The sequence below is a fragment of the Schistocerca nitens genome, chromosome 5, assembly GCF_023898315.1.
Source record: "Schistocerca nitens isolate TAMUIC-IGC-003100 chromosome 5, iqSchNite1.1, whole genome shotgun sequence".
NCBI classification, from domain to species: Eukaryota; Metazoa; Arthropoda; class Insecta; order Orthoptera; family Acrididae; genus Schistocerca; species Schistocerca nitens.
In genome coordinates this window covers 767971613-767998937 of record NC_064618.1, presented here as the reverse complement: position 1 = coordinate 767998937, position 27325 = coordinate 767971613, and positions in this window count along the sequence as shown.

Sequence of the window (27325 nt, the reverse complement as noted above, 5' to 3'; positions counted from 1 at the left end):
AGATCGAATTCATTTGGGATGTGATTGAACGTGGCGACAGAGCTCATCGCCACCCTCTCCTTAATTTATGGGAATTAGGTGATCGGTGTGTGCAGATGTGGTGCCAACTCCTCTAGCGACCTGCCAAGGCTTCATTGCTTCCATACAACGACGCGTCGCCCCTGTATTGACCAGCGCTCTTGGTGGGTGAATGTACCTATCCCAGAAGAACGCTACATCTGCCTCACAAGAATCGATTTCCCCTCAATCATTGTAGAGCAATTTGCAGGTATTTACGTAGATTCTTTTCATATGCGTTTCTAGCGTTAGTGTTATTAGTGATACACATTTTTGTTCTATGTAGCGTTAATACATTTAGCGGAAAATAAACACCACTTCACAGGGCGCGTCTGTGCAATGTGTCGGCAATAATTCACAAGGCGTGCTGCAGAGGCTCGATATATCTTTGGGTAACACCCTTTAGTTGCTTTTTGTGACGTATTGGGGTAGAGAGAGAGTGGGAAAGCATCTGCTCGCTGTTCATTTTGCAGACCTGTTAAAGAGGGAACTCCACGACCACATTCTGGCCACCTACCTCCTTCACGGCGGCCGCGGTGGTCTAGCGGTTCTAGGCGCTCAGTCAGGAACCGCGCGACTGCTACGGTCGCAGGTTCGAATCCTGCCTCGGGCATGGATGTGTGTGATGTCCTTAGGTTAGTTAGGTTTAAGTAGATCTAAGTTCTAGGGGACTTATGACCACAGATGTTGAGTCCCATAGTGCTCAGAGCCATTTGAACCATTTGAATCTCCTTCACGCTTCTGCCATCCATCCCCGCCCCTCCAACCTTTCACAGCCTCAGAACACAATTTATTCATTAACACGGCTCTGCTGCACTTACAAGTCGCACACAAATTTAATATTTTGTTTTCAACCCACTTTATTTAGCAGTAAACGTTGATTTTATACCATTTCAACGGCCCTGATAATAATCTGCCAGTACCCCACCCTCTGAAACGTGGATATTGTTAGTCATAGAGAATAACTGAATGGGACATTTATGAAAGAAATTTAATGCATTTTAATTTTGAACTGGGCGAAATTTCGCTTGAGGACGCGGTTTTCGAGGTTATCAAGAAAAACATAAAAGCTAGCGTTTAAAAACGCTCGCCCCCACGTAATCTGTTCATGAACCTCAGTCCTGCCACAGTACAAAAATTTGCGACTACTCGATTTTTCGTCAATATTCCATCGTCTACTGGACTAACGCTTCCGTGAAGACCAAAGTGTTAGCTTCTGACGAACCTACACAGAAGAGAGACAAATTATTTCCTTACCATTCGACGTGTATGAAACCCTCAGTATGAAATTGCACATGGTAGTCTGACTTCCTCATTCTCATATAAGGGAATAGCGGTCGGTATATTAATATTGTTAATTATGTATAGAAATTTACTCACAAAAGGAACAACTTGAAGCTCAGAGCCATTGTACAAAGCGGAGATCGCGAAACTCAATACACGCATCACAACGGTGATAAAATTTTTCAGTTACCTACACGCAGATTACCTCAACCAGACACTGACCAGTAACGACTATTGCATAGCGACTCACACACCAACGACTTCTTTTAATCACGCTGCCCACGGAGCGACATCCTTTTTTGTAGTCCAAAGATTAGGCGATCTGTTAACGTTATTTGTTGCGCCCTTATGAGACGAAGAAGAGGAGGAGAAGAAGATTAGAGTTTAACATCCCATCGACAACTTCAGACGGAGTATAGGGAAGGATGGGGAAGAAAATTCGCCGTATCCTTTTAAAGGAACCGTCCCGGTATTTGTCTGCAGCAATTTAGGGAAATCGCTGAAAACACACACACAGATTGAGATAACGAATTTTGTAAGGTAAGCTATATGTAATTTATAAAAGAAGTTGAGGTGGACAGAGTTCTGAGAGAGGCCTACTGTCCTGGAACGTGCACGAACATTTATAACAGCCACTGCTATTGAGAATTTGGTCAGTTAGCGCCTAGTGTACGCTGATAAAGTGTAATTAATTTTTTCTAACTGTAAACTTTCGTACGAGTGACACATGCTCCTGGGATTTGAAGGTAAAGTTAGTTTCTCGGTGACCTCCCTTACTATGTGGCTCTACAGAGAGAGAGACACTTCGAAAGGTTTACCAGGAGCAGCTCATTCCGGTTAAGGAATGAACGAAGTGAGCTGACGCACGCTCGCGTATGGACGGGCAGAGAGAGGTAAAGCGATTATCAACTGTGGCCTGGTCGTAGGGGCATCAGGACATAAGGTGCCCCTATTTATTAGAGGTTATTAATCACGGCTAACAATATGAAAGAGGACATATGTGGGTGACTGGAAGAATAGAAGTGATTGTTCCCGAGATAACTACTGAGGCGGTTCAAACATAGCCAAGCCTGGAAAAGACCTCACTTGTGAACTATAGTTGCTGGCAGATGCTTAATCCAGCGTTGGTCAGCAAGTTCGCTACAGTTCCAACAGTATTTTTCACACGTTTCCTTCGAAAAGTAATTTCAACGAAACTAATTGGTGATGGTAATGACGGCTGCATCATACGACCCCAGAGCATCTCAAATTTTACTGTATGCCGTTTGCTTAGAACTCTGATGTACTGTATGGGGATTCAGCGACCCATTCTCTCATACTTTTTATCCGTGGAGACAAAATTTTCAGATTCACATAAAATCTACTGCGAAATTTTTCTCTGTAGACTGGGTTGGCTTTCCTGGTGCTATATTCTGCCACATGACATAGTATCACATGCATTTAAATTAGCTACCTTGTTCCACCTATGGCATCCAGCCATTAAATTAAACTAGTGGCAAACTTCACCATCTATGACGTTTAGCCGACAAAAATATCATTGACGCTGTGGCCACTTGTGTGTCATGACGATTAAATGACCTTACAAATACATATTCAGACGAAGCACTGACTCAAGGTCACTGGTGACCTGGAAAATAATTCCATGCTGAATGCTTTGTGTACCTAAATAGTTATTTTAAGGTTCTGTTTCCGTACGACTTTGTTCTGAAGAGTGCAGCTGCAACCACTGCGGCGTTTAGTGGTGTGTTGGCAGCCTGGAGGGCCTGGGGGGAACCCAGTGACAGTAAAGAAGACTTTCACTCAGCACGGTGGTAGGGTTCCTGCACATAACTTAGGATCCACTTAGCAACTAATAAATACACGAAACCCTCCGTTGCCAAATTTACATTTATTGTAATTTTAATTAACGTTGAAGCCATAAAAGACCAAACATGGAGGAAAAATGTAAGCATCTAAAGGCTACTTAAAAAAGGAATTAAATCACTTAAAATTAGTGTCCACAAGAGAAGAATACAACGTCCCAATTCGGACCTGGCTAACACTTATTTTTTTTACTTTATTGTTATTTTAACACCTGAACAATCAGGTAGGCTGGCAGCGGCATGCTACGCCGCTCTTCAGCCATAGAGTTGACAATAACAGTACAATAACGGAGAATTAAAATGAACATAGTGACGGGCAAAAAAATAGTGGTTACAGATACACAAAAAACACGGAGCCGTTCACACTCGGCGATAGCGACACTGAAAACACGTTGACACGGCGCACAGAACACTGGTGAATCCGACGGCACAAGTGAACGTAGAAGCGTGACGGCGGACGGACACTAAAAAACACAAAACGACATCACACACAAGAGACACAGATGGCTATGATCTCGGCGCGCGAATGTTCACTGAGCGTGTGCGAGTCCGGGGACCTGCCAAGAGAGGAGGAGGGAGGGGGGGGGAGAGGGAGAGGGGAGAGCAGGGATGCCACGGGCAGGGGAGATAGGGGTAGGAAGGAAGGGGGAGGGGAAGCCCGGGGGAAGAGGGGTGGAGGGAGGGGACGGGAGAAAAGGAAAGAGAAGGGAAGGGAGGAGAAGGGAGGGAGGGTGCCTAAAGGAAAGGACACCGGAAGTGGTGGGTGGGGCAGGGTCAAAGTTGATAGGAGGGGTAGATCGAGGGGAGGAGGACATCATCAGGGAGGGGGAGCTGACAGAAGCCACCTTGGGAGAGGGTAAGGAGGGTGGAGAGATGGAGACCGGGTGGGACGTGGGAATACAGGCGCGGCAGCAGGCAGGGGTGGGAGAGGATCGGGGAGACTAGCGGGTGAGGAGGATCGAGTTTATGGGAGGTGTACAGGATCCGTATCCTTTCAAGGAAAAGGAGGAGGTGGGGGAAGGGGATGAGATCGTACAGGATCCGCGTGGGGGAGGGGAGACGGATGCGATAGGTGAGGCGGACAGCATGGCGTTCAAGGATTTGGAGGGATTTATAAAAGGTAGGGGGGGGGGGGCGGAGATCCAAGCCAGATTGGCGTAACAAAGGATAGAGCGGATGAGGGATTTATAGGTGTGGAGGATGGTGGAGGGGTCCAGACCCCACGTACGGCCGGAGAGGAGCTTGAGGAGACTGAGTCGGGAGCGTGCCATGGCTTGAATTGTCCGGAGGTGGGGAGTCCAGGAGAGGCGACGATCGAGGGTGACGCCAAGGTACTTAAGGGTGGGAGTGAGGGCGATAGGATGGCCATAGATGGCAAGATAGAAATCAAGGAGGCGGAAGGAAGGGGTGGTTTTGCCTACAATGATCGCCTGGGTTTTGGAGGGATTGACCTTGAGCAACCACTGGTTGCACCAAGCGGTGAACCGGTCAAGATGGGATTGGAGAAGGTGTTGGGAGCGCTGCAGGGTGGGGGCAAGGTCAAGGAAGGCGGTGTCATCGGCAAACTGGAGAAGGTGGACGGGGGGTGACGGCGGCGGCATGTCCGCCGTGTACAAAAGGTACAGAAGGGGGGAGAGGACGGAGCCTTGGGGCACAGCGGCGGAGGGGAAAAAGGTGTAGGAATCTGTGTTATGGATGGTGACATAGGAAGGACGGCGGGAGAGAAAGGAGCCGATCAGACGGACGCTAACACATTTTACTGACATTAAATATAACAAGATAATCATACATGTGACGAGAACAAATGAATAACACTACCAGTCTTTACAGATGAGAATACGACTATATCCACGAAGGTTCGCGCGCTGGTAAGGGAGATAACTTCAACATATAGGGTAATTACAATTAGCCCTAATTCCAATCGACAAACTTAGTAGCGATATAAACGAGACAAATGTACTGAAACAGGATAGCCGGATGTGACTATCAACCACGTCAGGACGCGACCCCCGTGAACACGTCAGTTTCAGCTACCTGCAACATACACAGACTCATTTGTAGCTTCTTAGAAACAATTAACATGAAAAGTCACAACGCGTAACACACTAATAAAATTAAACGACTACTTCACAGAACTAGCTCCTCTTTAGACAAAGCAAACAGCAGAATATTAATAACACGTAAAATACTACTAACGTATAAAAAACTAAGGTACCACGTAACAGAATATCGTCTTGAGCTCAAAGAATACTCAGTTTGGCTTGCCTGTTTAAAGGGTCTTACAACTCGTCAGTGTCAGCTTAAGCAAACCCGCGAATACAAAACTCGAAATATGACAGGAATAATGATTGAAGCCACTGACAATGCTAGGCTGCCACACAGAGGAGACAATAGTAATTAACAGCGGCACACAACCAGCCTTACATCTCCACTTTAGTATAATCAGAATAAACAATTTTGTGTATAATAATTACTTACAGTACCATGACAACCTCCGAATAACACTTATTATCCAAGGTAGGTGCCGGTATCGAAAGGCACTTTTAGTAATACAGAGTTCGAGTGTATTCACTTATTGGAAGGTTTTCAACTTTACATTCCATTCCATATAGCTCTCTGTTTACAAACTTCTATAACTTCTGCAACTAAAGAAGGGCATATAAATGCACATATAACTGACACAGATTGAAGCAGAATAAAACAGTACCTTAGTATGGCGCAAATGGCTTCATTTGCTTTACACGTGGGATATCTTCACTATTCAGTAATTCCGAAATATATTCAACAACGCGTGAGAGCAAGACGTCGCCGTGGAATCAGCTATTTACTTCACATGATTTCCTGCACAGTCACAAGGCAGACAAAGCGTGTTCACATGCAACAGCGGCGAGCACCACACATTTCCTCCGTCACGCCATAGACACATCTCAATTCCAATGGCCAGTAACAAGAACCTATACTTGCCCTCGCAGCAGAAAAACCCCTAAACACAACAGTGCAGCACCGCGATACCAAACCCGAGGTCCCATCAAGTCACTGCCGCGATCTCTCGCGTCGTACCACAGACCTCACGGTAAACGTCAACAAGCCACCTCCGACCCGGCGAATAACCACTCCGCTGTCTCTGTTCTCTCTCCGTTAACCACCAGACCACCGGCCTGAATCGCGGAGGGCAAAGATGGTGACCCTATAATCGATGGCAGCGATGCCATTGTAAGTGCGAGAACACTGGCGCCAGCCGTGCCACGTCTCACCCGGTACATACTTTGTGGTGGTTTGAAGAGACAGACTGTGCCTCACTCGTTTGACATTGGCCGGCGTTGACATATGGGTGGGGGCTTCTGCCCTGATGAGAGAATGCTGAGTACGCGCCGTGCAGTGCTGACAGTAGGTGGCCTCTCTACACCACTGTCATGACGACAGCGGTGCACTACTGCTGCGTCAGCGAAGGCTCCTGGGACGGTCCCTCCGCTCCGCACGCAGCCACCGCGGCGGCGTGTGGAGACAGCTGTGTGTGGGATTCGACCCACCTCAAGGCAGGAGGTAGGTGACAACTGGAGCTATGGCGACCGCAGGCGAGGACAGCTGGTGCAGCGCTGTGCCACCTAGTCTTGTAAGGAACTTAGTGCTGGTACCAGCAACCGCAGCTGGATCTCAAAGCCGTGGCTGCCGCTGATTACGCCCAGTTGTCTCGCTCTCCGGCGTGGCTGTAGCGTCTTGGTCGTCCTGCTGGACTGCAGCTACAAGTGCCTCTATCTTAAAATTCAAGCTTACATTGCCGGGAAAAAATTAGTACACCTGGAAAGACGACTTTAGTTTTGATCCGATGATGGCATATATCATCTCAGGGATATCGGATGTACTGACAATGGTCTCAACGTTGTCTGCCAGCGACAGCGTAGTGTCATAGCTACAAGAGCGCCATCTGTGTCTAGCCTTTAATACGGAATGCTCGCACCCATTGTGGTGGAGACATGTAAAGCAATCAGGGCTTCATACAGCCAACTGAAGCTTTTTGAAAGGGGTAAAATTCTGGCCTTCCTAGTGGTAGAATGGTCCTTTCGAAGAACTGCCACACAAGCTAGACGTGCTGCGTCAATTGTCAAAGATGATGGTATCAGAGGTCACGTGATCATTATCGCACCTGTAGATGGGGTTCTGGAAGTCTATGCAGGATCGTTGTAAGAGCAACAGTGGCAGACCGCACAGCTACCACAGACATATAAGAGGGTTTGTGAACCCAGTATCAGCATGAACTGTTGCAAACCGGTTATTTGCAGTTAGAATACAGCTTGGCACAGCTCTAGCCCGTCACAGCATCGTCATGCTCGACTCGATTGGTGCCATCGGAGGACCACTTGGAAGGTGGTATGGCGCTCCTTGGTCTTCAGCGATGGATTCAGATTTTGCCTGCACGCAAGCGGTGGTCGTACATGCGACGTGGATCTGGTGAGTGCTTTTCATAGAGTGCATTCGGTAAAGACACACTGACCTACCCCCCCAGGCCTTATGGTCTGGGATCCGATAAGCAACAACTGTCGTTCACCTCTTGTGTTTCTGGAGGGCACGCTAACCAGTACTCATTAGCTGCTGAATGTTGTTAGACCCGTTATTTTGCCGTGCTCGCAACAGGAAGGTGATGTTCCAACAGGATAATGCTCACCTGCTCACCGCCCGTGAAACCCAACGTGCTCTGCGAGACGTGCAGCAACTTCCCTGGCCAGCTTGATCTCCGGACTTGCCTCCACTCGAGCTCGTGTGGGGTGTGGTGGGTGGAGAAGTGGCTAGCGCCACTTTTCAGCGAACAAGTCTCACAGAACTACGTTAACAGGTCGAACAGGCATGGAATAATGTACCCCAGGACAATATTCACCATGTGTACGATCGACTGGATGCCAGAGTCAGTGCCTGCATTGCCGCCCGTGGAGGCTACATCTTTAACTAATATGGGGGTTTCAGCATGGCTTGATACCTGATACCTCAGAATCATTTGTGTCATTCATCTGAAAATGTAACCATTTTATGTACTCTTTGCAGCAACAAACGTTGAGTGAATCGGAAACTTCTAAAAGAGTGTACTATTATTTCCCGCAGTGTATTTACGAGGGTCACACCAAAAGAAATGCAGACTATTTTTGTAAAAATACAGTTTTCATTCTGCATATGTGAAAGTTTTACAGTGTGTAGATACATCCTTCCCGCTTGTTTTCAAACTTAGTTCAACCTGTTCCCGTGAGTGGCGCCGTCACAGCGCGTCTTCAAGTTGGCTGCTACACTCGTCGTTCGTCAGAAGCAACGTTCTGTCATAGAATTCCTGTGCTGTAAAAACGAGACAGTGGGAAACATCCACAAGAGGTTGAAAAAGGTGTACGGAGGTGCTGCTGTCGATCGCAGTACAGTTAGTCGGTGGGCAAGCAGGTTACGTGATGAAAGCGGGCACGGCAATATTGAGGATTGACCTCGCAGCGGCGGGCCTCGTACTGCACACTCTCCAGACAATGTGCAGAGAGTTAACGAATTGGTGACTGCTGACAGACGCAACACAGTGAACGAATTGTCACGCTACGTTGGGATAGGGGAAGAAAGTGTATGTAGAATACTGAAAGTGTTGGCGTTAGGAAAGGTTTGTGCCAGGTGGGTTCCCAGGATGTTGACAGCGATCACAAAACTCAGATGGACAACACAGAAACACCCGCCCTACAGTTCTGACGTGGCTCCATGTGACTATCATCTCTTTGGGAAACTGAAAGACTCTCTTCGTGGAACAAGGTTTGAAGATCATCATCTTCCTTGTGCACGCTGCCAAACAGTGGCTCCAACAGGTGGGGCCAGAATTTTACTGTGTGGGTATACAGACGCTGGTTCCAAGATGGCGTAAGGCAGTTGACAGGGATGGAAATTATGTGGAGAAATGAAAACATTGTTTCTAAATGATGTATCTACACACTGTAAAACTTCCAAACATGTAGAATAAAAGACGGATTTTTTTTAAATGTGTGCGTTTCTTTTGGAGTGACTCTCGTATACCGCTCCGAAGCGTGTTTGTCTCACTAAAACGTGGCACACAGTAATGTCGCACGTAATAAGAGACTTCCCCTCGTGTGGTGACGTCAACCTGCCCTCTACGGTCACTGCTGCGGTGCGATGCAGTTTTCCGCTGAGTGCGGCTAGTCTCGTCTCACAATGCCGTTACGGTTACGTTGTTCTGACACATATGTCGACACTCTGGGTCAACCAGCTTGCGAAGATACATCAAGGCAGCTTTCTCATTACTTCTCATTACTTTTGATATGAAAAACGTATTACTTTTGCGAAAGCTTTGACGCTTCCTACACACTTGTCATCTCTACATGCTCGAACATCTTGTGATGTGGTACTACGTTTACTTTTTGAAATTATGTATTTTACTATTTTATGCGACTATGGAAAATGAGTCATCCTAGTAAAACATACTGACAATGACAACGTACTTACACCATTTGTTCATCCAAAAGGGCCATTATTGCAAACCTCTGCCAGGCACTTAAATATGATTTGCAGGGTATCCATGTAGAGAATTCGATTCTTAGAACAAAGAGTCACACAAATCCTCATTGCTAGTAGGAATGAAATAACACCGTTATTTATTTATGTAATCCTTCAAAGAGCTCAGTCTGTGTTCAGTTAACGGTAGCATTCCAGCATTACTAACAGTTTAAAATTAATTATGGGGTAGACCAAATGAATTGAAGATTAAGTCTGAAAGACAGCGACAATCGTGTGTATCTTAACATCTTACAGAGATTAAATTACGAGAAAACGAACTACACGAAATAGAGTGCCTCGCGTTGACACAAATTTTGTCGTTTTCATGGATTTAGGAGTACACCATGTCCAACACTGCTTGGGACATAAAATCGGCATCACGCGTTTTCCTAAAACATAACTTATGTGGGGTTCAAAATTTTTACATGACAAAATTCCGTCGTTTGCTTTTCTCTGAAAACGCAGATACCCGGTTTTACATGAGGACAGAAACAAGGTAATTCCCAAAACAAAGAGAATTAACTTTATACTGGAACTCGACATATTCGTTTTTATATTTTGGGATGATACTAAGAAGAGAGTTGTAGCCTATTCACCATGTTATTTAACCTGCAACCTGGAGGAAGAAGTAAAGGAAACAGAGGGATTAAAGTTCAGAGAGAAGAATAAAAAGTTGAAGATTGGAATTCCTACACAACACAACAGTATTGGAAGATCATCTCACGGAATGGTTAATTTCCTGGAAAGATGTTATTAGATCAACATCACACCGTTTATATCATGAATCGGGTAAAATATCAAATCTCCGACATCGCTGCGGCCGCAAAAGTCCTGCAAGAATGGAACCAATGACGACTCAAGAGAATCGCTCAACGAGGCAGAAGACGAACCCTTTCGCAAACTGCTGCAGATCTCAATGCCGGGCCATCAACAAGTGTCAGCGTGTGAACAATTCACCGAAGCATCATCGATATGGGAGATGAAGGCCCACACATGTACCCTTGATGACTGCAGGACACGAAGCTTTAAGCCTCGCCTGGGCCCGTAAACACCGATATTAGACTGCTGATGACTGGAAACATGTTTCCTGGTCGGACGAGTCTTGTTTCAAATTGTATCGAGCGAATGTACAGTCATGCTCAAAGGTATCCGAACGACCTGAATTGCATTTCGCCTGATTCGCATGCAACCCACATAACGCAGCTGTCTAGCAGGTCCTCAAATCGCTCCTCGGTACAGTCGTTTGACTATTGAAAATGGTTCCAATAAGTCTCCACTAGAAAACTCTGCTCTGTATCGCAATAACTCAAAATGTAAAATAATACCACGATACTAGAAATATCAGGGAACACCTTATCACAGATAAGGCCGTCATTAAGGCTAGTAAGCTCACATTTATTGCAATAAATGACATACCTGAAATGTTACCACTCTCATTATTACGTCAGATAGGTAATGCACGTAGTATGTTCGTCGTATTCATCATTTCCTCTTCAAACTAACATACCATACTTGTTATTTAACACAAAATGACATTAAAATTTTAAGTTATTCACAAGCAGCTAGTTGAGAATATGTATGAACTTCAAATGACACGACGAGCCGCCTCGTTCTGCATATGGATTCAAACCCAGGTCATGCAGACTAAGATTTCGTGACTGACCGAAACTAACAGTCATTCCTGAATAGGCATACAGAGAGTGATATACCTCGATTTTAGACAGCATAAGATAGCAAATATCAACTTTAAATTGCATAACGTAAACATTTTTAACGGACGCGAATTCCTAACCAGCATCTATTGCCCCTGTTAACGAACTACGAGAGATGTTAAATATTGCTTCCTCACAAGTAACTTACTTGAAATGCCGTGAGGTAAACCTTTATGTTGGACAGGGATTCGAACCATAACCTAGTCGGATTGTTATCGAAGCACAATCAACTGTGACATATCGGATTTTCTCGGCAGTAGCTAGATGTTTTAACTGAAATGACGAGTCGAAACATTACTTTTTTCCTCCCCAGGACTCCAACCCGGTACCTATCGCTGTTATATTCTAGAGAAAATGAACGTTAAATATGGGTTTGTTACACCAGCAGCGACATGTGAACATGTTTGAACTAGAAATAATATGACGAAGAGTTCAGTGCTGACTGGGAATAGAGCCCCACACATATCGTCGTTGACTACACACAAATAGACGGCAGCTACCGAACTTTTCTCCACCAGCAGCTCGGAATAACATCCTTGAACTTACAGTGATGTCTCAGATAGTTCTGTATTTCACTGGGAGTTAAAGACGTCAGATATCGTTAGTGTTGACAACGAATGAAAATGCATTAAAAATTAAAATTATTATCCACCTACAGATAGGTGTTCTCATGCTACAGCTTGATAATACATAATGAAAACTTTAGTGCCGGGCCAGGATTCGAACCCATTCGCGCGCAATATATGGAGATGTTGAGGAACCTGCAGTTTTGGACAAACAACAAATTGTAGTCGAGCTGTATTGTCACGATGGGATCAAATTCCGCGATAAGGGTGGTCTGAGGTGCATTCCAAGTTCAGAACCAATTTTATCGACATACAGAAGCTCAAATAAAAGATGGAATAAGTGTCCTAAGACCCTACATAGCATTTCTCTCGTCAATAGGAATAAATAAATAGTATAAGGAAGGTTACTATTGATAGAGTTCCCACATTTCGCCACTCCTGACTCTATTGTGGTTCAACCTAACGTCTACTTCGTAGATAAGGAAGATCATATTCAATGCGAATTTCAGACCACAATGCCATTATACTTTCTTCACTTGGAATAGACAGAGGAGAACAGAATGTGTCTCTCACTATTAAAAATCATCGGCAGAAGTTGGAATCGAACCACCACCAGCCTCATAGGGACATATCATCAATCCAACAGACCACCAAATCCTCTTCAAACTCATTTTTCTATCATAACACCGTTGCGGCACACTCTATGAGTATTCTGACACACAGGCTCCCTGTAGTGGTTTGCAGCATGTTCAGCACATTCGTTTACTTGGTTCGCCGAATCGACATGAGCTAGCTGCCTCAGCTACCCGGTGCATACAATCGACTCTATTTTGTAATCACCGTAATAAAATCACGTAACTGCCACCTACACAGAACTGCCAACAGTGTAGGATGCAGAAATTGAAATAGGAAGTGTTCTTTTCCATTTGAGCTACTCTATTGCGCTATCTGTTTGTTGAATACGTCGTGGAGTGCAAAAGAAAAGCTGTAACTGTCTGACTCTCAGAAGTCCAGATCTGGCCATATGCATTATCTCACAGCACTGTGCAATGCGTAAGTTCTGGAGGAACTGTTAGTGACTTCTGGAGGTGCCGTAGCAACATGACAGCTAGCAGCATAACGGTAAGCCTCGCGCACCGTGGATAAGACGTCGCGAGTTCTATTACACTCTCTGCTACATATTTTAAAATGCAATTCTGCTGTCTGCTGAAGTTATCAATTTAATGGAACTTTGAACATAATTCCCTTCACTTATCATCACAAAATAGCCACATGTGGAAAAAGGGCTAACTCCTGCGACATTTTGTTCTTTTCAGATTTAACAGACGGCCAGACAGCAGAAGCATCTCGAAGCTTTTGTATTATGTATGGGGAGAGCGCATCGTTCCAAAATAGTCAGAAAAGTATTTTCTACATTAGCTGTCGTCTGGTAGTGGCATTTTATTCTTCTTCAAATCTTGTTTGACATCTTTAACTCAGAACAAGTATTCAACATGCATGTAATCAATAAACTGCATGTGCATTGTCAGATAGATAACACCAGAGAATTCGCATATATCATTGATGGTTAATATCTCTCTCATGTTTAGTATTGTTTTAACACTAAAAGAAACCTTATGAATATTGTGCACTGTTTTATAAGAAATGAAATAAAACTACCCACGATAACCTTACGACGAAAGTCTGTTTTAATAAAACTGAGTATCTGTACATAAGCGTACCTCTATCGGCACGAATTAGTAAAATACTACTCACTTAGATTGCGATTGGGATTGTGTTTAATTGGTATGCTCTGTCATACTCAACAGGTATACAAATGTGGCATTTCATAAATAAATTTAGGAATTCCTAGAAACCCAAAATTTGCTTGTCAGCAGCAGAAAGAGGCATTACCTATTGTGCAACGTTGTAAGTTTTTCACCATTGCACTATGAAATGAAAGTATTTTCTTGCGATTTCCTTATCGATGTTTGATCTGCCTGCTTGTAGCTCCTTCACAGACGGGATAAAAACATTGCAGTCAGCAAGACTGGAATCGCGAACCATAACAGACGCTTTTCCTCACGTCAGCACATCACCACAGAGCTAGCAAAGAGGTATATGGTGGGTGGCTCCCTCTTATGAGGCCAATAGTTGCTAGAACACGTAAACTGCTATTTAAAGGACGAGATTAGTTGCGATTTCCACGTGCATCGACTTTCCTGGGCTGAAAACCGTAAATTTACAATCTTTTGTTACACCTGCTTAATTCTGTGCACACCTGGAAGTAACTCGCCGATCACAGCGTTGCCAAACATACCTTGCCTTGTTGCCAAACCTCAGTTACAGTAGCAGTAGGAAGAAGACGAACCGATATGATCCTACAGCGGGCTGGGAAGTGACCGTAGCTGGCGTCTCAAAGACGTGGCTGCTACGGCGTGGAATGCATAATGCGTCTGATTCGCATTTGTGTAACTAGGTTTAGAGACTGGAGCGTAGTTACTAATAATACTCAGAACTGACTGCAAACTAAGTATCATAAAACAGTAACTCTCACAGTTGTTTTTATATTTCTTTCGCAACTGTACTCAAAACGAAGAAACTCATTCATGGACGTTTTCGTGCCTCACCGATAGTCGAGCACACCAAACAAATAAAAATAAAAAAGAATGTGTGTGTGTGTGAGAGAGAGAGAGAGAGAGAGAGAGAGAGAGTGTGAGAGAGAGACGGAAAGAGAGAGAGAGAGAGATAAAAATAAAAAATAATGTGAGAGGGTAAAAAATTGTTGTAAAGAAATTGAATGCCGGTATGTAAAGAAATCTTTCATTAAAATGACATGTTCGATATGCTTACGAAATGTCGTATTCGTCATCTATTGAACAAGTATTAATCTAGTCTAGTCTAATCTAATCATATCATTTTACTGACTGGCCATGAAGAGTTATGAATTACCGAAATTTTCGCCAGTATCAGTAACCAGACCTAAACTTGAAACTAAAAGACAACAGTTTTTGTAATAAACCGTTACTCGTATCAAGACCCTTTCATCGCTGTTAACTAACCACGAAAGACGTCTGATATACCTCCATTCAGAAGTAAGTAAGTGTGTATGAATTTAAAGACGAAGCGCATGATCTGAAGTTCTGTGATTGATACGAACCCAATACGTAATTGGATTGTTAACTAAGTAAAATCAAATGTTACGTATCGGTTTTTCTTACCAGCTGCTAGGTGTTTGAATCCAATATAAGGATACAAATTTGTGTGCCTGAGCAACAATTGAACCACACTCCTATCGTTCTTCTTTATCTTCCACGAATATACCTTAAGTATCAATTGCTTACTCACCAACAGTAAGATGTGTGCGTGTTTCACCAGAAATTGTTGGCAGCACATGAACAGACATAAAAAGTGCGCGTTAATTTTCGCTAGCAGGCCGCTGTGCACGTGATAGGGCTTGAAATGAAATTATAAATATTCTTGTACTGGATCAGGAATCGGAGACACATACTTACCTATGGAGGAGACCGAGAGAAGATTGGAGTCTTGGAAAAAGGGACGAAATGATTGAAATATACTGTTCCGAGAGATTCAGATATTCGAAAGAGGAGGTACTAATTCGAATCACAGTCCAGCATCAAATTTTTCAACGTCTCTAGTTCAATCAAGTACAAGTAAAATAAGAGCCCTGTTCCTTTGAATGGCTATCGGTTCATCAAATAAAATAAATTTTCTAATGTTAGTAAGTTTACTGGCGACAGTATTTCTGTTTACAATGACCTCCGCCTATGTCATTTCCCAAAGTAAACCGACTCTGTCCAGTTGGGAATGAAGGAACGTGATGTTTAATGCGGATACTGGATTATAACATTTTTCTTTTGAGGTTACCAGAGGTAAAGTAAATGTGTTTGTGCCTCTTGAAAAAGTAAATGCCTGAATCCAAGCATTGCACTTGTGATAGTTCGTTCCACCAGACCATTGTGACCACATATCTCAGCCCCAGGAGTGTGCTGTAACAGATGATGTGCTTAGCTTACAAAATTAGTCGCGGTGGAAAAATGCGAATCCATTAAATTTTTAAGTAGAAGCAAGCTTCTGACACGGAGATTATGGTATTCTCACGTCAGCAGGATGTAAAGACTCTTCACGCCATCATAGCCTCGATGTGAAGCCATTTTGAACTTTTCACTAATTCAGGAAATTTCTTAGTTCGAGAAAATCCACTGTGAAGTGTGAAGTTACCGGATAATTCGATTCTTACCGTCATTGTTACTATCATTTTCTTCATACCGCTGCTGGAACACATGTGCTTCAAGATAATTTAAGGCCTTTTGGTCATTATAGAAGTAGTTGCGCAAGAATAGGTTCTATCCCTGTTTACAGAATCCTTTTGATGTTAATATCAAACATCAGCAATTACTCGTAGATTACATTAAAACTAAAGTAATTGCTGAAGACGTTACTTGATAACAAAAACGCGCTGCCTTTCTTCATTTACTTGCGCCTAGAAATGGTTGTCGAATAGCCAAGGAATCTTACTGCCTTTCGATGTACATCGCTGTCAGTACTTCCATATGATTTGGTCGACATGAGCTGTTTCAAGTTGTACATTACAGAGAATGTTTTAGAAAATCAATTGTTTTCCTTTGCAATAAACAGAAATATTTTCATTCTAAGCTATCCAAGTTAAAGATTTTTGCAACATTAGTTGAAATTTAATACTTGCTTCTATAATGTAGGAAAGTATTTCACAGTTGCAAAACCCGCATCCGACTCATTGTCATTACTCTTAGTCGCTGACCATAAATTCTAGCGCAGAGTGACACCAGATTAAGTAACCTAATGTAGCGAAGACTGTTTGCCAGTGCTCTTTCTCACAGGAAAATATACAATTCACTCATTGGGCTCCATAAGTACACTGTAACAGTAGATGGTAGAACTTAGAGGTGCTCTCTCTTCCACTTCTGTATACCATGTGCCTGACCTAAACGGGCCCTTTATCATTACAGGCCCTGGGCTGTGCAACATCATACTGACAACAGTAATGTGCTTCTACTGACAACCTCACAATTCGTTTTACCTGATTTTGTAATCATTTAAATAAAACAACATGACCTTCCAGTGAGAGACATTTCGTCCCCCTTTTTCCTTCTGTGAAATTTGTCAGTAAGCTTTTTGCCTTCCATCCAGCGAAATGCAGCAGAGTACGGCTGGTAAACGATTCAAAAACCACGATTTAGAGCCGTTAAGACGATTTATTTAAACATTGGCGTCAGTAACGGTTTATTACGAAAACTGTAGTCTTTTAGATTCAAGTTTAGATTTGGTTACTGATATTGGCGAAAATTTCGGTAATTCATGACTCTTCACAGCCAGTCAGGAATATGATATGATTAGATTAGATTAGATTAATACTTGTTCCATAGATCATGAATACGACATTTCGTAATCATGTGGAATGTGTCATTTTAATGAAAGATATCTTTATATACCGGTATTCAATTTCTTTACAACAATTTTTTACCCTCTCTCATCTCATTCTCTTTTATTTCTCTCTCTCTCTCTCTCTCTCTCTCTCTCTCACACACACACACACACACACACACACATTCTTTTTTATTTTTATTTGTTTGGTGTGCTCGACTATCGGCGAGGCACGAAAAGGTCCATGAATGAGTTTCTTAGTTTTGAGTACAGTTGCGAAAGAAATATAAAAACAACTGTGAGAGTTACTGTTTTATGATACTTAGTTTGCAGTCAGTTCTGAGTATTATTAGTAACTACGCTCCAGTCTCTAAACCTAGTTACACAAATGCGAATCAGACGCATTATGCATTCCACGCCGTAGCAGCCACGTCTTTGAGACGCCAGCTACGGTCACTTCCCAGCCCGCTGTAGGATCATATCGGTTCGTCTTCTTCCTACTGCTACTGTAACTGAGGTTTGGCAACAAGGCAAGGTATGTTTGGCAACGCTGTGATCGGCGAGTTACTTCCAGGTGTGCACAGAATTAAGCAGGTGTAACAAAAGATTGTAAATTTACGGTTTTCAGCCCAGGAAAGTCGATGCACGTGGAAATCGCAACTAATCTCGTCCTTTAAATAGCAGTTTACGTGTTCTAGCAACTATTGGCCTCATAAGAGGGAGCCACCCACCATATACCTCTTTGCTAGCTCTGTGGTGATGTGCTGACGTGAGGAAAAGCGTCTGTTATGGTTCGCGATTCCAGTCTTGCTGACTGCAATGTTTTTATCCCTTCTGTGAAGGAGCTACAAGCAGGCAGATCAAACATCGATAAGGAAATCGCAAGAAAATACTTTCATTTCATAGTGCAATGGTGAAAAACTTACAACGTTGCACAATAGGTAATGCCTCTTTCTGCTGCTGACAAGCAAATTTTGGGTTTCTAGGAATTCCTAAATTTATTTATGAAATGCCACATTTGTATACCTGTTGAGTATGACAGAGCATACCAATTAAACACAATCCCAAACGCAATCTAAGTGAGTAGTATTTTACTAATTCGTGCCGATAGAGGCACGCTTATGTACAGATACTCAGTTTTATTAAAACAGACTTTCGTCGTAAGGTTATCGTGGGTAGTTTTATTTCATTTCTTATAAAACAGTGCACAATATTCATAAGGTTTCTTTTAGTGTTAAAACAATACTAAACATGAGAGAGATATTAACCATCAATGATATATGCGAATTCTCTGGTGTTATCTATCTGACAATGCACATGCAGTTTATTGATTACATGCATGTTGAATACTTGTTCTGAGTTAAAGATGTCAAACAAGATTTGAAGAAGAATAAAATGCCACTACCAGACGACAGCTAATGTAGAAAATACTTTTCTGACTATTTTGGAACGATGCGCTCTCCCCATACATAATACAAAAGCTTCGAGATGCTTCTGCTGTCTGGCCGTCTGTTAAATCTGAAAAGAACAAAATGTCGCAGGAGTTAGCCCTTTTTCCACATGTGGCTATTTTGTGATGATAAGTGAAGGGAATTATGTTCAAAGTTCCATTAAATTGATAACTTCAGCAGACAGCAGAATTGCATTTTAAAATATGTAGCAGAGAGTGTAATAGAACTCGCGACGTCTTATCCACGGTGCGCGAGGCTTACCGTTATGCTGCTAGCTGTCATGTTGCTACGGCACCTCCAGAAGTCACTAACAGTTCCTCCAGAACTTACGCATTGCACAGTGCTGTGAGATAATGCATATGGCCAGATCTGGACTTCTGAGAGTCAGACAGTTACAGCTTTTCTTTTGCACTCCACGACGTATTCAACAAACAGATAGCGCAATAGAGTAGCTCAAATGGAAAAGAACACTTCCTATTTCAATTTCTGCATCCTACACTGTTGGCAGTTCTGTGTAGGTGGCAGTTACGTGATTTTATTACGGTGATTACAAAATAGAGTCGATTGTATGCACCGGGTAGCTGAGGCAGCTAGCTCATGTCGATTCGGCGAACCAAGTAAACGAATGTGCTGAACATGCTGCAAACCACTACAGGGAGCCTGTGTGTCAGAATACTCATAGAGTGTGCCGCAACGGTGTTATGATAGAAAAATGAGTTTGAAGAGGATTTGGTGGTCTGTTGGATTGATGATATGTCCCTATGAGGCTGGTGGTGGTTCGATTCCAACTTCTACCTATGAGTTTTAATAGTGAGAGACACATTCTATTCTCCTCTGGCTATTCCAAGTGAAGAAAGTATAATGGCATTGTGGTCTGAAATTCGCATTAAATATGATCTTCCTTATCTACGAAGTAGACATTAGGTTGAACCACAATAGAGTCAGGAGTGGCGAAATGTGGGAACTCTATCAATAGTAACCTTCCTTATACTATTTATTTATTCCTATTGACGAGAGAAATGCTATGTAGGGTCTTAGGACACTTATTCCATCTTTTATTTGAGCTTCTGTATGTCGATAAAATTGGTTCTGAACTTGGAGTGCACCTCAGACCACCCTTAACGCGGAATTTGATCCCTTCGTGACAATACAGCTCGACTACAATTTGTTGTTTGTCCAAAACTGCAGGTTCCTTAACGTCTCCATATATTGCGCGTGAATGGGTTCGAATCCTGGCCCGGCACTAAAGTTTTCATTACTTATTATCAAGCTGTAGCATGAGAACACCTATCTGTAGGTGGATAATAATTTTGATTTTTAATGCATTTTCATTCGTTGTCAACACTAACGATATCTGACGTCTTTAACTCCCAGTGAAATACAGAACTATCTGAGACATCACTGTAAGTTCAAGGATGTTATTCCGAGCTGCTGGTGGAGAAAAGTTCGGTAGCTGCCGTCTCTTTGTGTGTAGTCAACGACGATATGTGTGGGGCTCTATTCCCAGTCAGCACTGAACTCTTCGTCATATTATTTCTAGTTCAAACATGTTCACATGTCGCTGCTGGTGTAACAAACCCATATTTAACGTTCATTTTCTCTAGAATATAACAGCGATAGGTGCCGGGTTGGAGTCCTGGGGAGGAAAAAAGTAATGTTTCGTCTCGTCATTTCAGTTAAAACATCTAGCTACTGCCGAGAAAATCCGATATGTCACAGTTGATTGTGCTTCGATAACAATCCGACTAGGTTATGGTTCGAATCCCTGTCCAACATAAAGGTTTACCTCACGGCATTTCAAGTAAGTTACTTGTGAGGAAGCAATATTTAACATCTCTCGTAGTTCGTTAACAGGGGCAATAGATGCTGGTTAGGTATTCGCGTCCGTTAAAAATGTTTACGTTATGCAATTTAAAGTTGATATTTGCTATCTTATGCTGTCTAAAATCGAGGTATATCACTCTCTGTATGCCTATTCAGGAATGACTGTTAGTTTCGGTCAGTCACGAAATCTTAGTCTGCATGACCTGGGTTTGAATCCATATGCAGAACGAGGCGGCTCGTCGTGTCATTTGAAGTTCATACATATTCTCAACTAGCTGCTCGTGAATAACTTAAAATTTTAATGTCATTTTGTGTTAAATAACAAGTATGGTATGTTAGTTTGAAGAGGAAATGATGAATACGACGAACTTACCACGTGCATTACCTATCTGACGTAATAATGAGAGTGGTAACATTTCAGGTATGTCATTTATTGCAATAAATGTGAGCTTACTAGCCTTAATGACGGCCTTATCTGTGATAAGGTGTTCCCTGATATTTCTAGTATCGTGGTATTATTTTACATTTTGAGTTATTGCGATACAGAGCAGAGTTTTCTAGTGGAGACTTATTGGAACCATTTTCAATAGTCAAACGACTGTACCGAGGAGCGATTTGAGGTCCTGTTAGACAGCTGCGTTATGTGGGTTGCATGCGAATCAGGCGAAATGCAATTCAATTCGTTTGGATACTTTTGAGCATCACTGTACGTGTACGGTATGGAGACAACTTCGTGAATCCATAGACCCTACATGTCTGCAGGGGACTGTTCAAGCCGGTGGAGGCTTTTTAATGGTGAGGGGCGTATGTATTTGTAGTGATGTGGGATCCCTGATACGTCTGGATAGACTCTGACAGGCGACACGTATGCAAGCATTTATGTGATCACATCCATTCATGTTCATTGTGCGTTCCAACGGACTTGAACAATTCCAGTAGGTCAATGCGACACCATAGACGTCCAGAATTGCTACGGAGTGGCTCCAGGAACAGACTTCTGAGTTTAAACACTTCCGCTACCCACCTAACTCCCCAGACTCGAAAATTATTGAACATATCTGGGATGTCTTGCAAAGTGCTTTACAGAAGAGATCTCCACCCTCTCGTAATCTTACGGATTTATGGACAGCCGGCCGGAGTGCCCGAGCGGTTCTAGGCGCTACAGTCTGGAAACGCGCGACCGCTACGGTCGCAGGTTCCAATCCTGCCTCGGGCATGGATGTGTGTGATGTCCTTAGGTTAGTTAAGTTTAAGTAGTTCTAAGTTCTAGGTGACTGATGACCACAGCAGTTAAGTCCCATAGTGCTCAGAGCCATTTGAACCATTTATGGACAGCCCTGCAGGATTCACGGTGTCAATTCCCTCCAGCAGTACTTCAGACATTATTGGAGTCCATGCCACATCGTGTTGTGGCACCTCTGCTTGCTCGCGAGGGCCCTACACGATATTAGGCAGGTGTAGCAGTTTCTTTGGCTCTTCAGTGTAAATACTAAGTACGTGGCCCTATGGAGACCCCCACCCCCCACCCCTTTGATGCAACAGTTATGCCATGGAACGATGGCTAATGAATTTTAAGTGTGTGTATTGACACATAGTCAACATGGGTTTACAAAACATCGTTCCTGTGAAACACAACTAGCTCTGTATTCACATGAAGTGTTGAGTGCTATTGACGAGGGATTTCAGAACGATTCCGTATTTCTGGATTTCCGGAAAGCTTTTGACACTGTACCACACAAGCGGCTCGTAGTGAAATTGCGTGCTGATGGAATATCGTCTCAGTTATGTGACTGGATTTGTCATTTCCTGTCAGAGAGGTCACAGTTCGTAGTAACTGACGGACAGTCATGGAATGAAACAGAAGTGATTTCTGGCGTTCCCCAACCTAGTGTTGTAGGCCCTTTGCTGTTCGTTATCTATATAAACGATTTGGGATACAATCGGAGCAACCGTCTTCGGTTGTTTGCAGATGACGCTGTCGTTTATCGGCTAATAAAGTCATCAGAAGATCAAAATAAACTGCAAAACGATTTAGAAAAGATATTTGAATGGTGTGAAAGGTGGCAGCTGACCCAAAATAACGAAAAGTGTGAGGTCATCTACATGAATGCTAAAAGGAACTTATTAAACTTCGGTTACACGATAAATCAGTCTAACCTAAAAACAGTAAATTCAACAAAATACCTAGGTATTACAATTACGAACAACTTAAATTGGAAGGAACACATAGAAAATGTTGTGAGAAAGGCTAACCGAAGACTGCGTTTTACTGGCAGGACACTTAGAAAATGTAACAGATCTACTAAGGAGACTGCCTACACTACGCTTGTCCGTCCTATTTTAGAATACTGCTGCGCGGTGTGGGATCCTTACCGGATAGGACTGACGGAGTGCATCGAAAAAGTTCAAACAAAGGCAGCACGTTTTGTATTATCCCAAAATATGGCTGGACATCGTTAAAAGAAAGGCGTTTTTCGTTGCGACGGAATCTTTTCACGAAATTCCAATCACCAACTTCCCTCTCCGAATGCGAAAATATTTTGTTGACATCGACATACATAGGGAGGAACGATCACCAAGATAAAATAGGGGAAATCAGAGCTCGTACGGAAAGCTATAGGTGTTCATTCTTTCCACGTGCTATACGAGACTGGAATAATAGAGAATTGTGAAGGTGGTTCGATGAACCCTCTGTCAGGCACTTAAATGTCATTTGCAAAGTATCCTCGTAGATGTAGGTAGATGTAGAAACTTTGCTTGGTTCCCACGTTTGGCTAGATCTAAGAACTTTTTCTTTGGCATCAGTCTACTGACTGGTTTGGTGCGGCCCGCCACAAATTCCTTTCCTGTGCTAACCTCTTCATTTCAGAGTAGCACTTGCAACATACGTCCTCAGTTATTTGCTTAACATATTCCAATCTTTGTCTTCCTCTACAGTTTTTGCCCTCTACAGCTCCCACTAGTACTATGGAAGTCATTGCCTCATGTCTTAGCAGATGTCCTATCATCCTGTCCCTTCTCCTTATCAGTGTTTTCCACATATTCCTTTCCTCTCCGATTCTGCGTAGAACCTCCTCATTCCTTACCTTATCAGTCCACCTAAGTTTCAACATTCGTCTATAGCACCACATCTCAAATGCTTCGATTCTCTTCTGTTCCGGTTTTCCCACAGTCCATGTTTCACTACCATACAATGCTGTACTCCAGACGTACATCCTCAGAAATTTCTTCCTCAAATTAAGGCTGGTACTTGATATTAGTAGACTTCTCTTGGCCAGAAATGCCTTTTTTGCCATAGCGAGTCTGCTTTTGATGTCCTCCTTGCTCCGTCCGTCATTGGTTATTTTACTGCCTAGGTAGCAGAATTCCTTAACTTCATTGACTTCGTGACCATCAATCCTGATGTTAAGTTTCTTGCTGTTCTCGTTTCTACTACTTCTCATTACCTTCGTCTTTCTCCGATTTACTCTCAAACCATACTGTGTACTCATTAGACTGTTGATTCCGTTCAGCAGATCATTTAATTTTTCTTCACTTTCACTCAGGATAGCAATGTCATCAGCGAATCGTATAATTGATATCCTTTCACCTTGTATTTTAATTCCACTCCTGAACCTTTCTTTTATTTCCATCATTGCTTCCTCGATGTACAGATTGAAGAGTAGGGGCGAAAGGCTACAGTCTTGTCTTACACCCTTCTTAATACGAGCACTTCGTTCTTGATCGTCCACTCTTATTATTCCCTCTTGGTTGTTGTACATATTGTATATGACCCGTCTCTCCCTATAGCTTACCCCTACTTTTTTCAGAATCTCGAACAGCTTGCACCATTTTATATTATCGAATGCTTTTTCCAGGTCGACAAATCCTATGAAAGTGTCCTGATTTTTCTTTATCCTTGCTTCCATTATTAGCCGTAACGTCAGAATTGCCTCTCTCCTCCCTTTACTTTTCCTAAAGCCAAACTGATCGTCACCTAGCGCATTCTCAATTTTCTTTTCCATTCTTCTGTATATTATTCTTGTAAGCAGCTTCGATGCATGAGCTGTTAAGCTGATTGTGCGATAATTCTCGCACTTGTCAGCTCTTGCCGTCTTCGGAATTGTGTGGATGATGCTTTTCCGAAAGTCAGATGGTATGTTGCCAGACTCATATATTCTACACACCAACGTGAATAGTCGTTTTGTTGCCACTTCCCCCAATGATTTTAGAAATTCTGATGGAATGTTATCTATCCCTTCTGCCTTATTTGACCGTAAGTCCTCCAAAACTCTTTTAAATTCCGATTCTAATACTGGATCCCCTATCTCTTCTAAATCGACTCCTGTTTCTTCTTCTATCACATCAGACAAATCTTCACCCTCATAGAGGCTTTCAATGTATTCTTTCCACCTATCTGCTCTCTCCTCTGCATTTAACAGTGGAATTCCCGTTGCACTCTTAATGTTACCACCGTTGCTTTTAATGTCACCAAAGGTTGTTTTGACTTCCCTGTATGCTGAGTCTGTCCTTCCGACAATCATATCTTTTTCGATGTCTTCACATTTTTCCTGCAGCCATTTCGTCTTAGCTTCCCTGCACTTACTATTTATTTCATTCCTCAGCGACTTGTAACTGATTTTCCCGGAACATGTTTGCTTCCTCCTTTCATCAATCAACTGAAGTATTTCTTCTGTTACCCATGGTTTCTTCGCAGCTATCTTCTTTGTACCTATGTTTTCCTTCCCAACTTCTGTGATGGCCCTTTTTAGAGATGTCCATTCCTCTTCAACTGTACTGCCTACTGCGCTATTCCTTATTGCTGTATCTATAGCGTTAGAGAACTTCAAACGTATCTCGTCATTCCTTAGAACCTCCGTATTCCACTTCTTTACGTATTGATTCTTCCTGACTAATGTCTTGAACTTCAGCCTACTCTTCATCACTACTATATTGTGATCTGAGTCTATATCTGCTCCTGAGTACGCCTTACAATCCAGTATCTGATTTCGGAATCTCTGTCTGACCATGATGTAATCTAATTGAAATCTTCCCGTATCTCCTGCCCTTTTCCAAGTATACCTCCTCCTCTTGTGATTCTTGAACAGGGTATTCGCTATTACTAGCTGAAACTTGTTGCAGAACTCAATTAGTCTTTCTCCTGTTTCATTCCTTGTCCCAAGCCCATATTGTCCTGTAACCTTTTCTTCTACTCCTTCCCCTACAACTGCATTCCAGTCGCCCATGACTATTAGATTTTCGTCCCCATTTACGTACTGCATTACCCTTTCAATATCCTCATACACTTTCTCTATCTGTTCATCTTCAGCTTGCGACGTCGGCGTGTATACCTGAACTATCGTTGTCGGTGTTGGTCTGCTGTCGATTCTGATTAGAACAACCCGGTCACTGAACTGTTCACAGTAACACACCCTCTGCCCTACCTTCCTATTCATAACGAATCCTACACCTGTTATACCATTTTCTGCTGCTGTTGATATTACCCAATACTCATCTGACCAGAAATCTTTGTCTTCCACTTCACTTCACTGACCCCTACTATACCTAGATTGAGCCTTTGCATTTCCCTTTTCAGATTTTCTAGTTTCCCTATCACGTTCAAGCTTCTGAAATTCCACGCCCCCGACTCGTAGAACATTATCCTTTCGTTTATTATTCAATCTTTTTCTCATGGTAACCTCCCTCTTGGCAGTCCCCTCCCGGAGATCCGAATGGGGGACTATTCCGGAATCTTTTGCCAATAGAGAGATCATCATGACACTTCTTTAATTACAGGCCACATGTCCTGTGGATACACGTTACGTGTCTTTAATGCAGTGGTTTCCATTACCTTCTGCATCCTCATGTCGTTGATCATTGCTGATACTTCCGCCTTTAGGGGCAATTTCCCACCCCTAGGTCAAGAACCTCTATCCACTCCTCCGCCCTCTTTGACAAGGCCGTTGGCAGAATGAGGCTGACTTCTTATGCCGGAAGTCTTCGGCCACCAATGCTGATTATTTATCAAAATTTAGGCAGTGGCGGGGACCGAACCCGGGACTGAAGACGTTTTGATTATGAATCAAAGACGCTACCCCTAGACCACGGGCCCCTTATCTAAGAACTATGGGACTTAATATCTGAGGTCGTGAGTCCCCTAGAGTTAGAACTACTTAAACCTAACTAACCTAAGGACATCACACACATCCATGAATGATGCAGGATTCGAACCTGCTACCGCAGCAGCAGCGCGATTGCGGACTGAAGCGCCTAGAACCGCTTGGCCGCAGCGGCCGGCCCGGCGTTTGGGGTAAGTTGTGATCTGTGTACTAGAAAATGGGTTTTATCGCCCGACACCTCGCTTGTAGAGTAATAACAATGCTTGTGAAACAGGAATGAAACATGGTTCGTTTATCAGATACGACTAATCAGGAGTGAATATTAAGGACGTGCATCTGAGACAGTAGATAGTGTCGGAAGTTCCATGCGGCTTCTCGCGGATGATGCTATAGTATACAGAGAAGTTGCAGCATTAGAAAATTGCAGCGGAATGCAGGAAGATCTGCAATGGATACGCACATGGTTCTGGGAGTGGCAACTGACCCTTAACATAGACAAATGTAATGTATTGTGAATACATAGAAATAAGGATCCTTTATTGT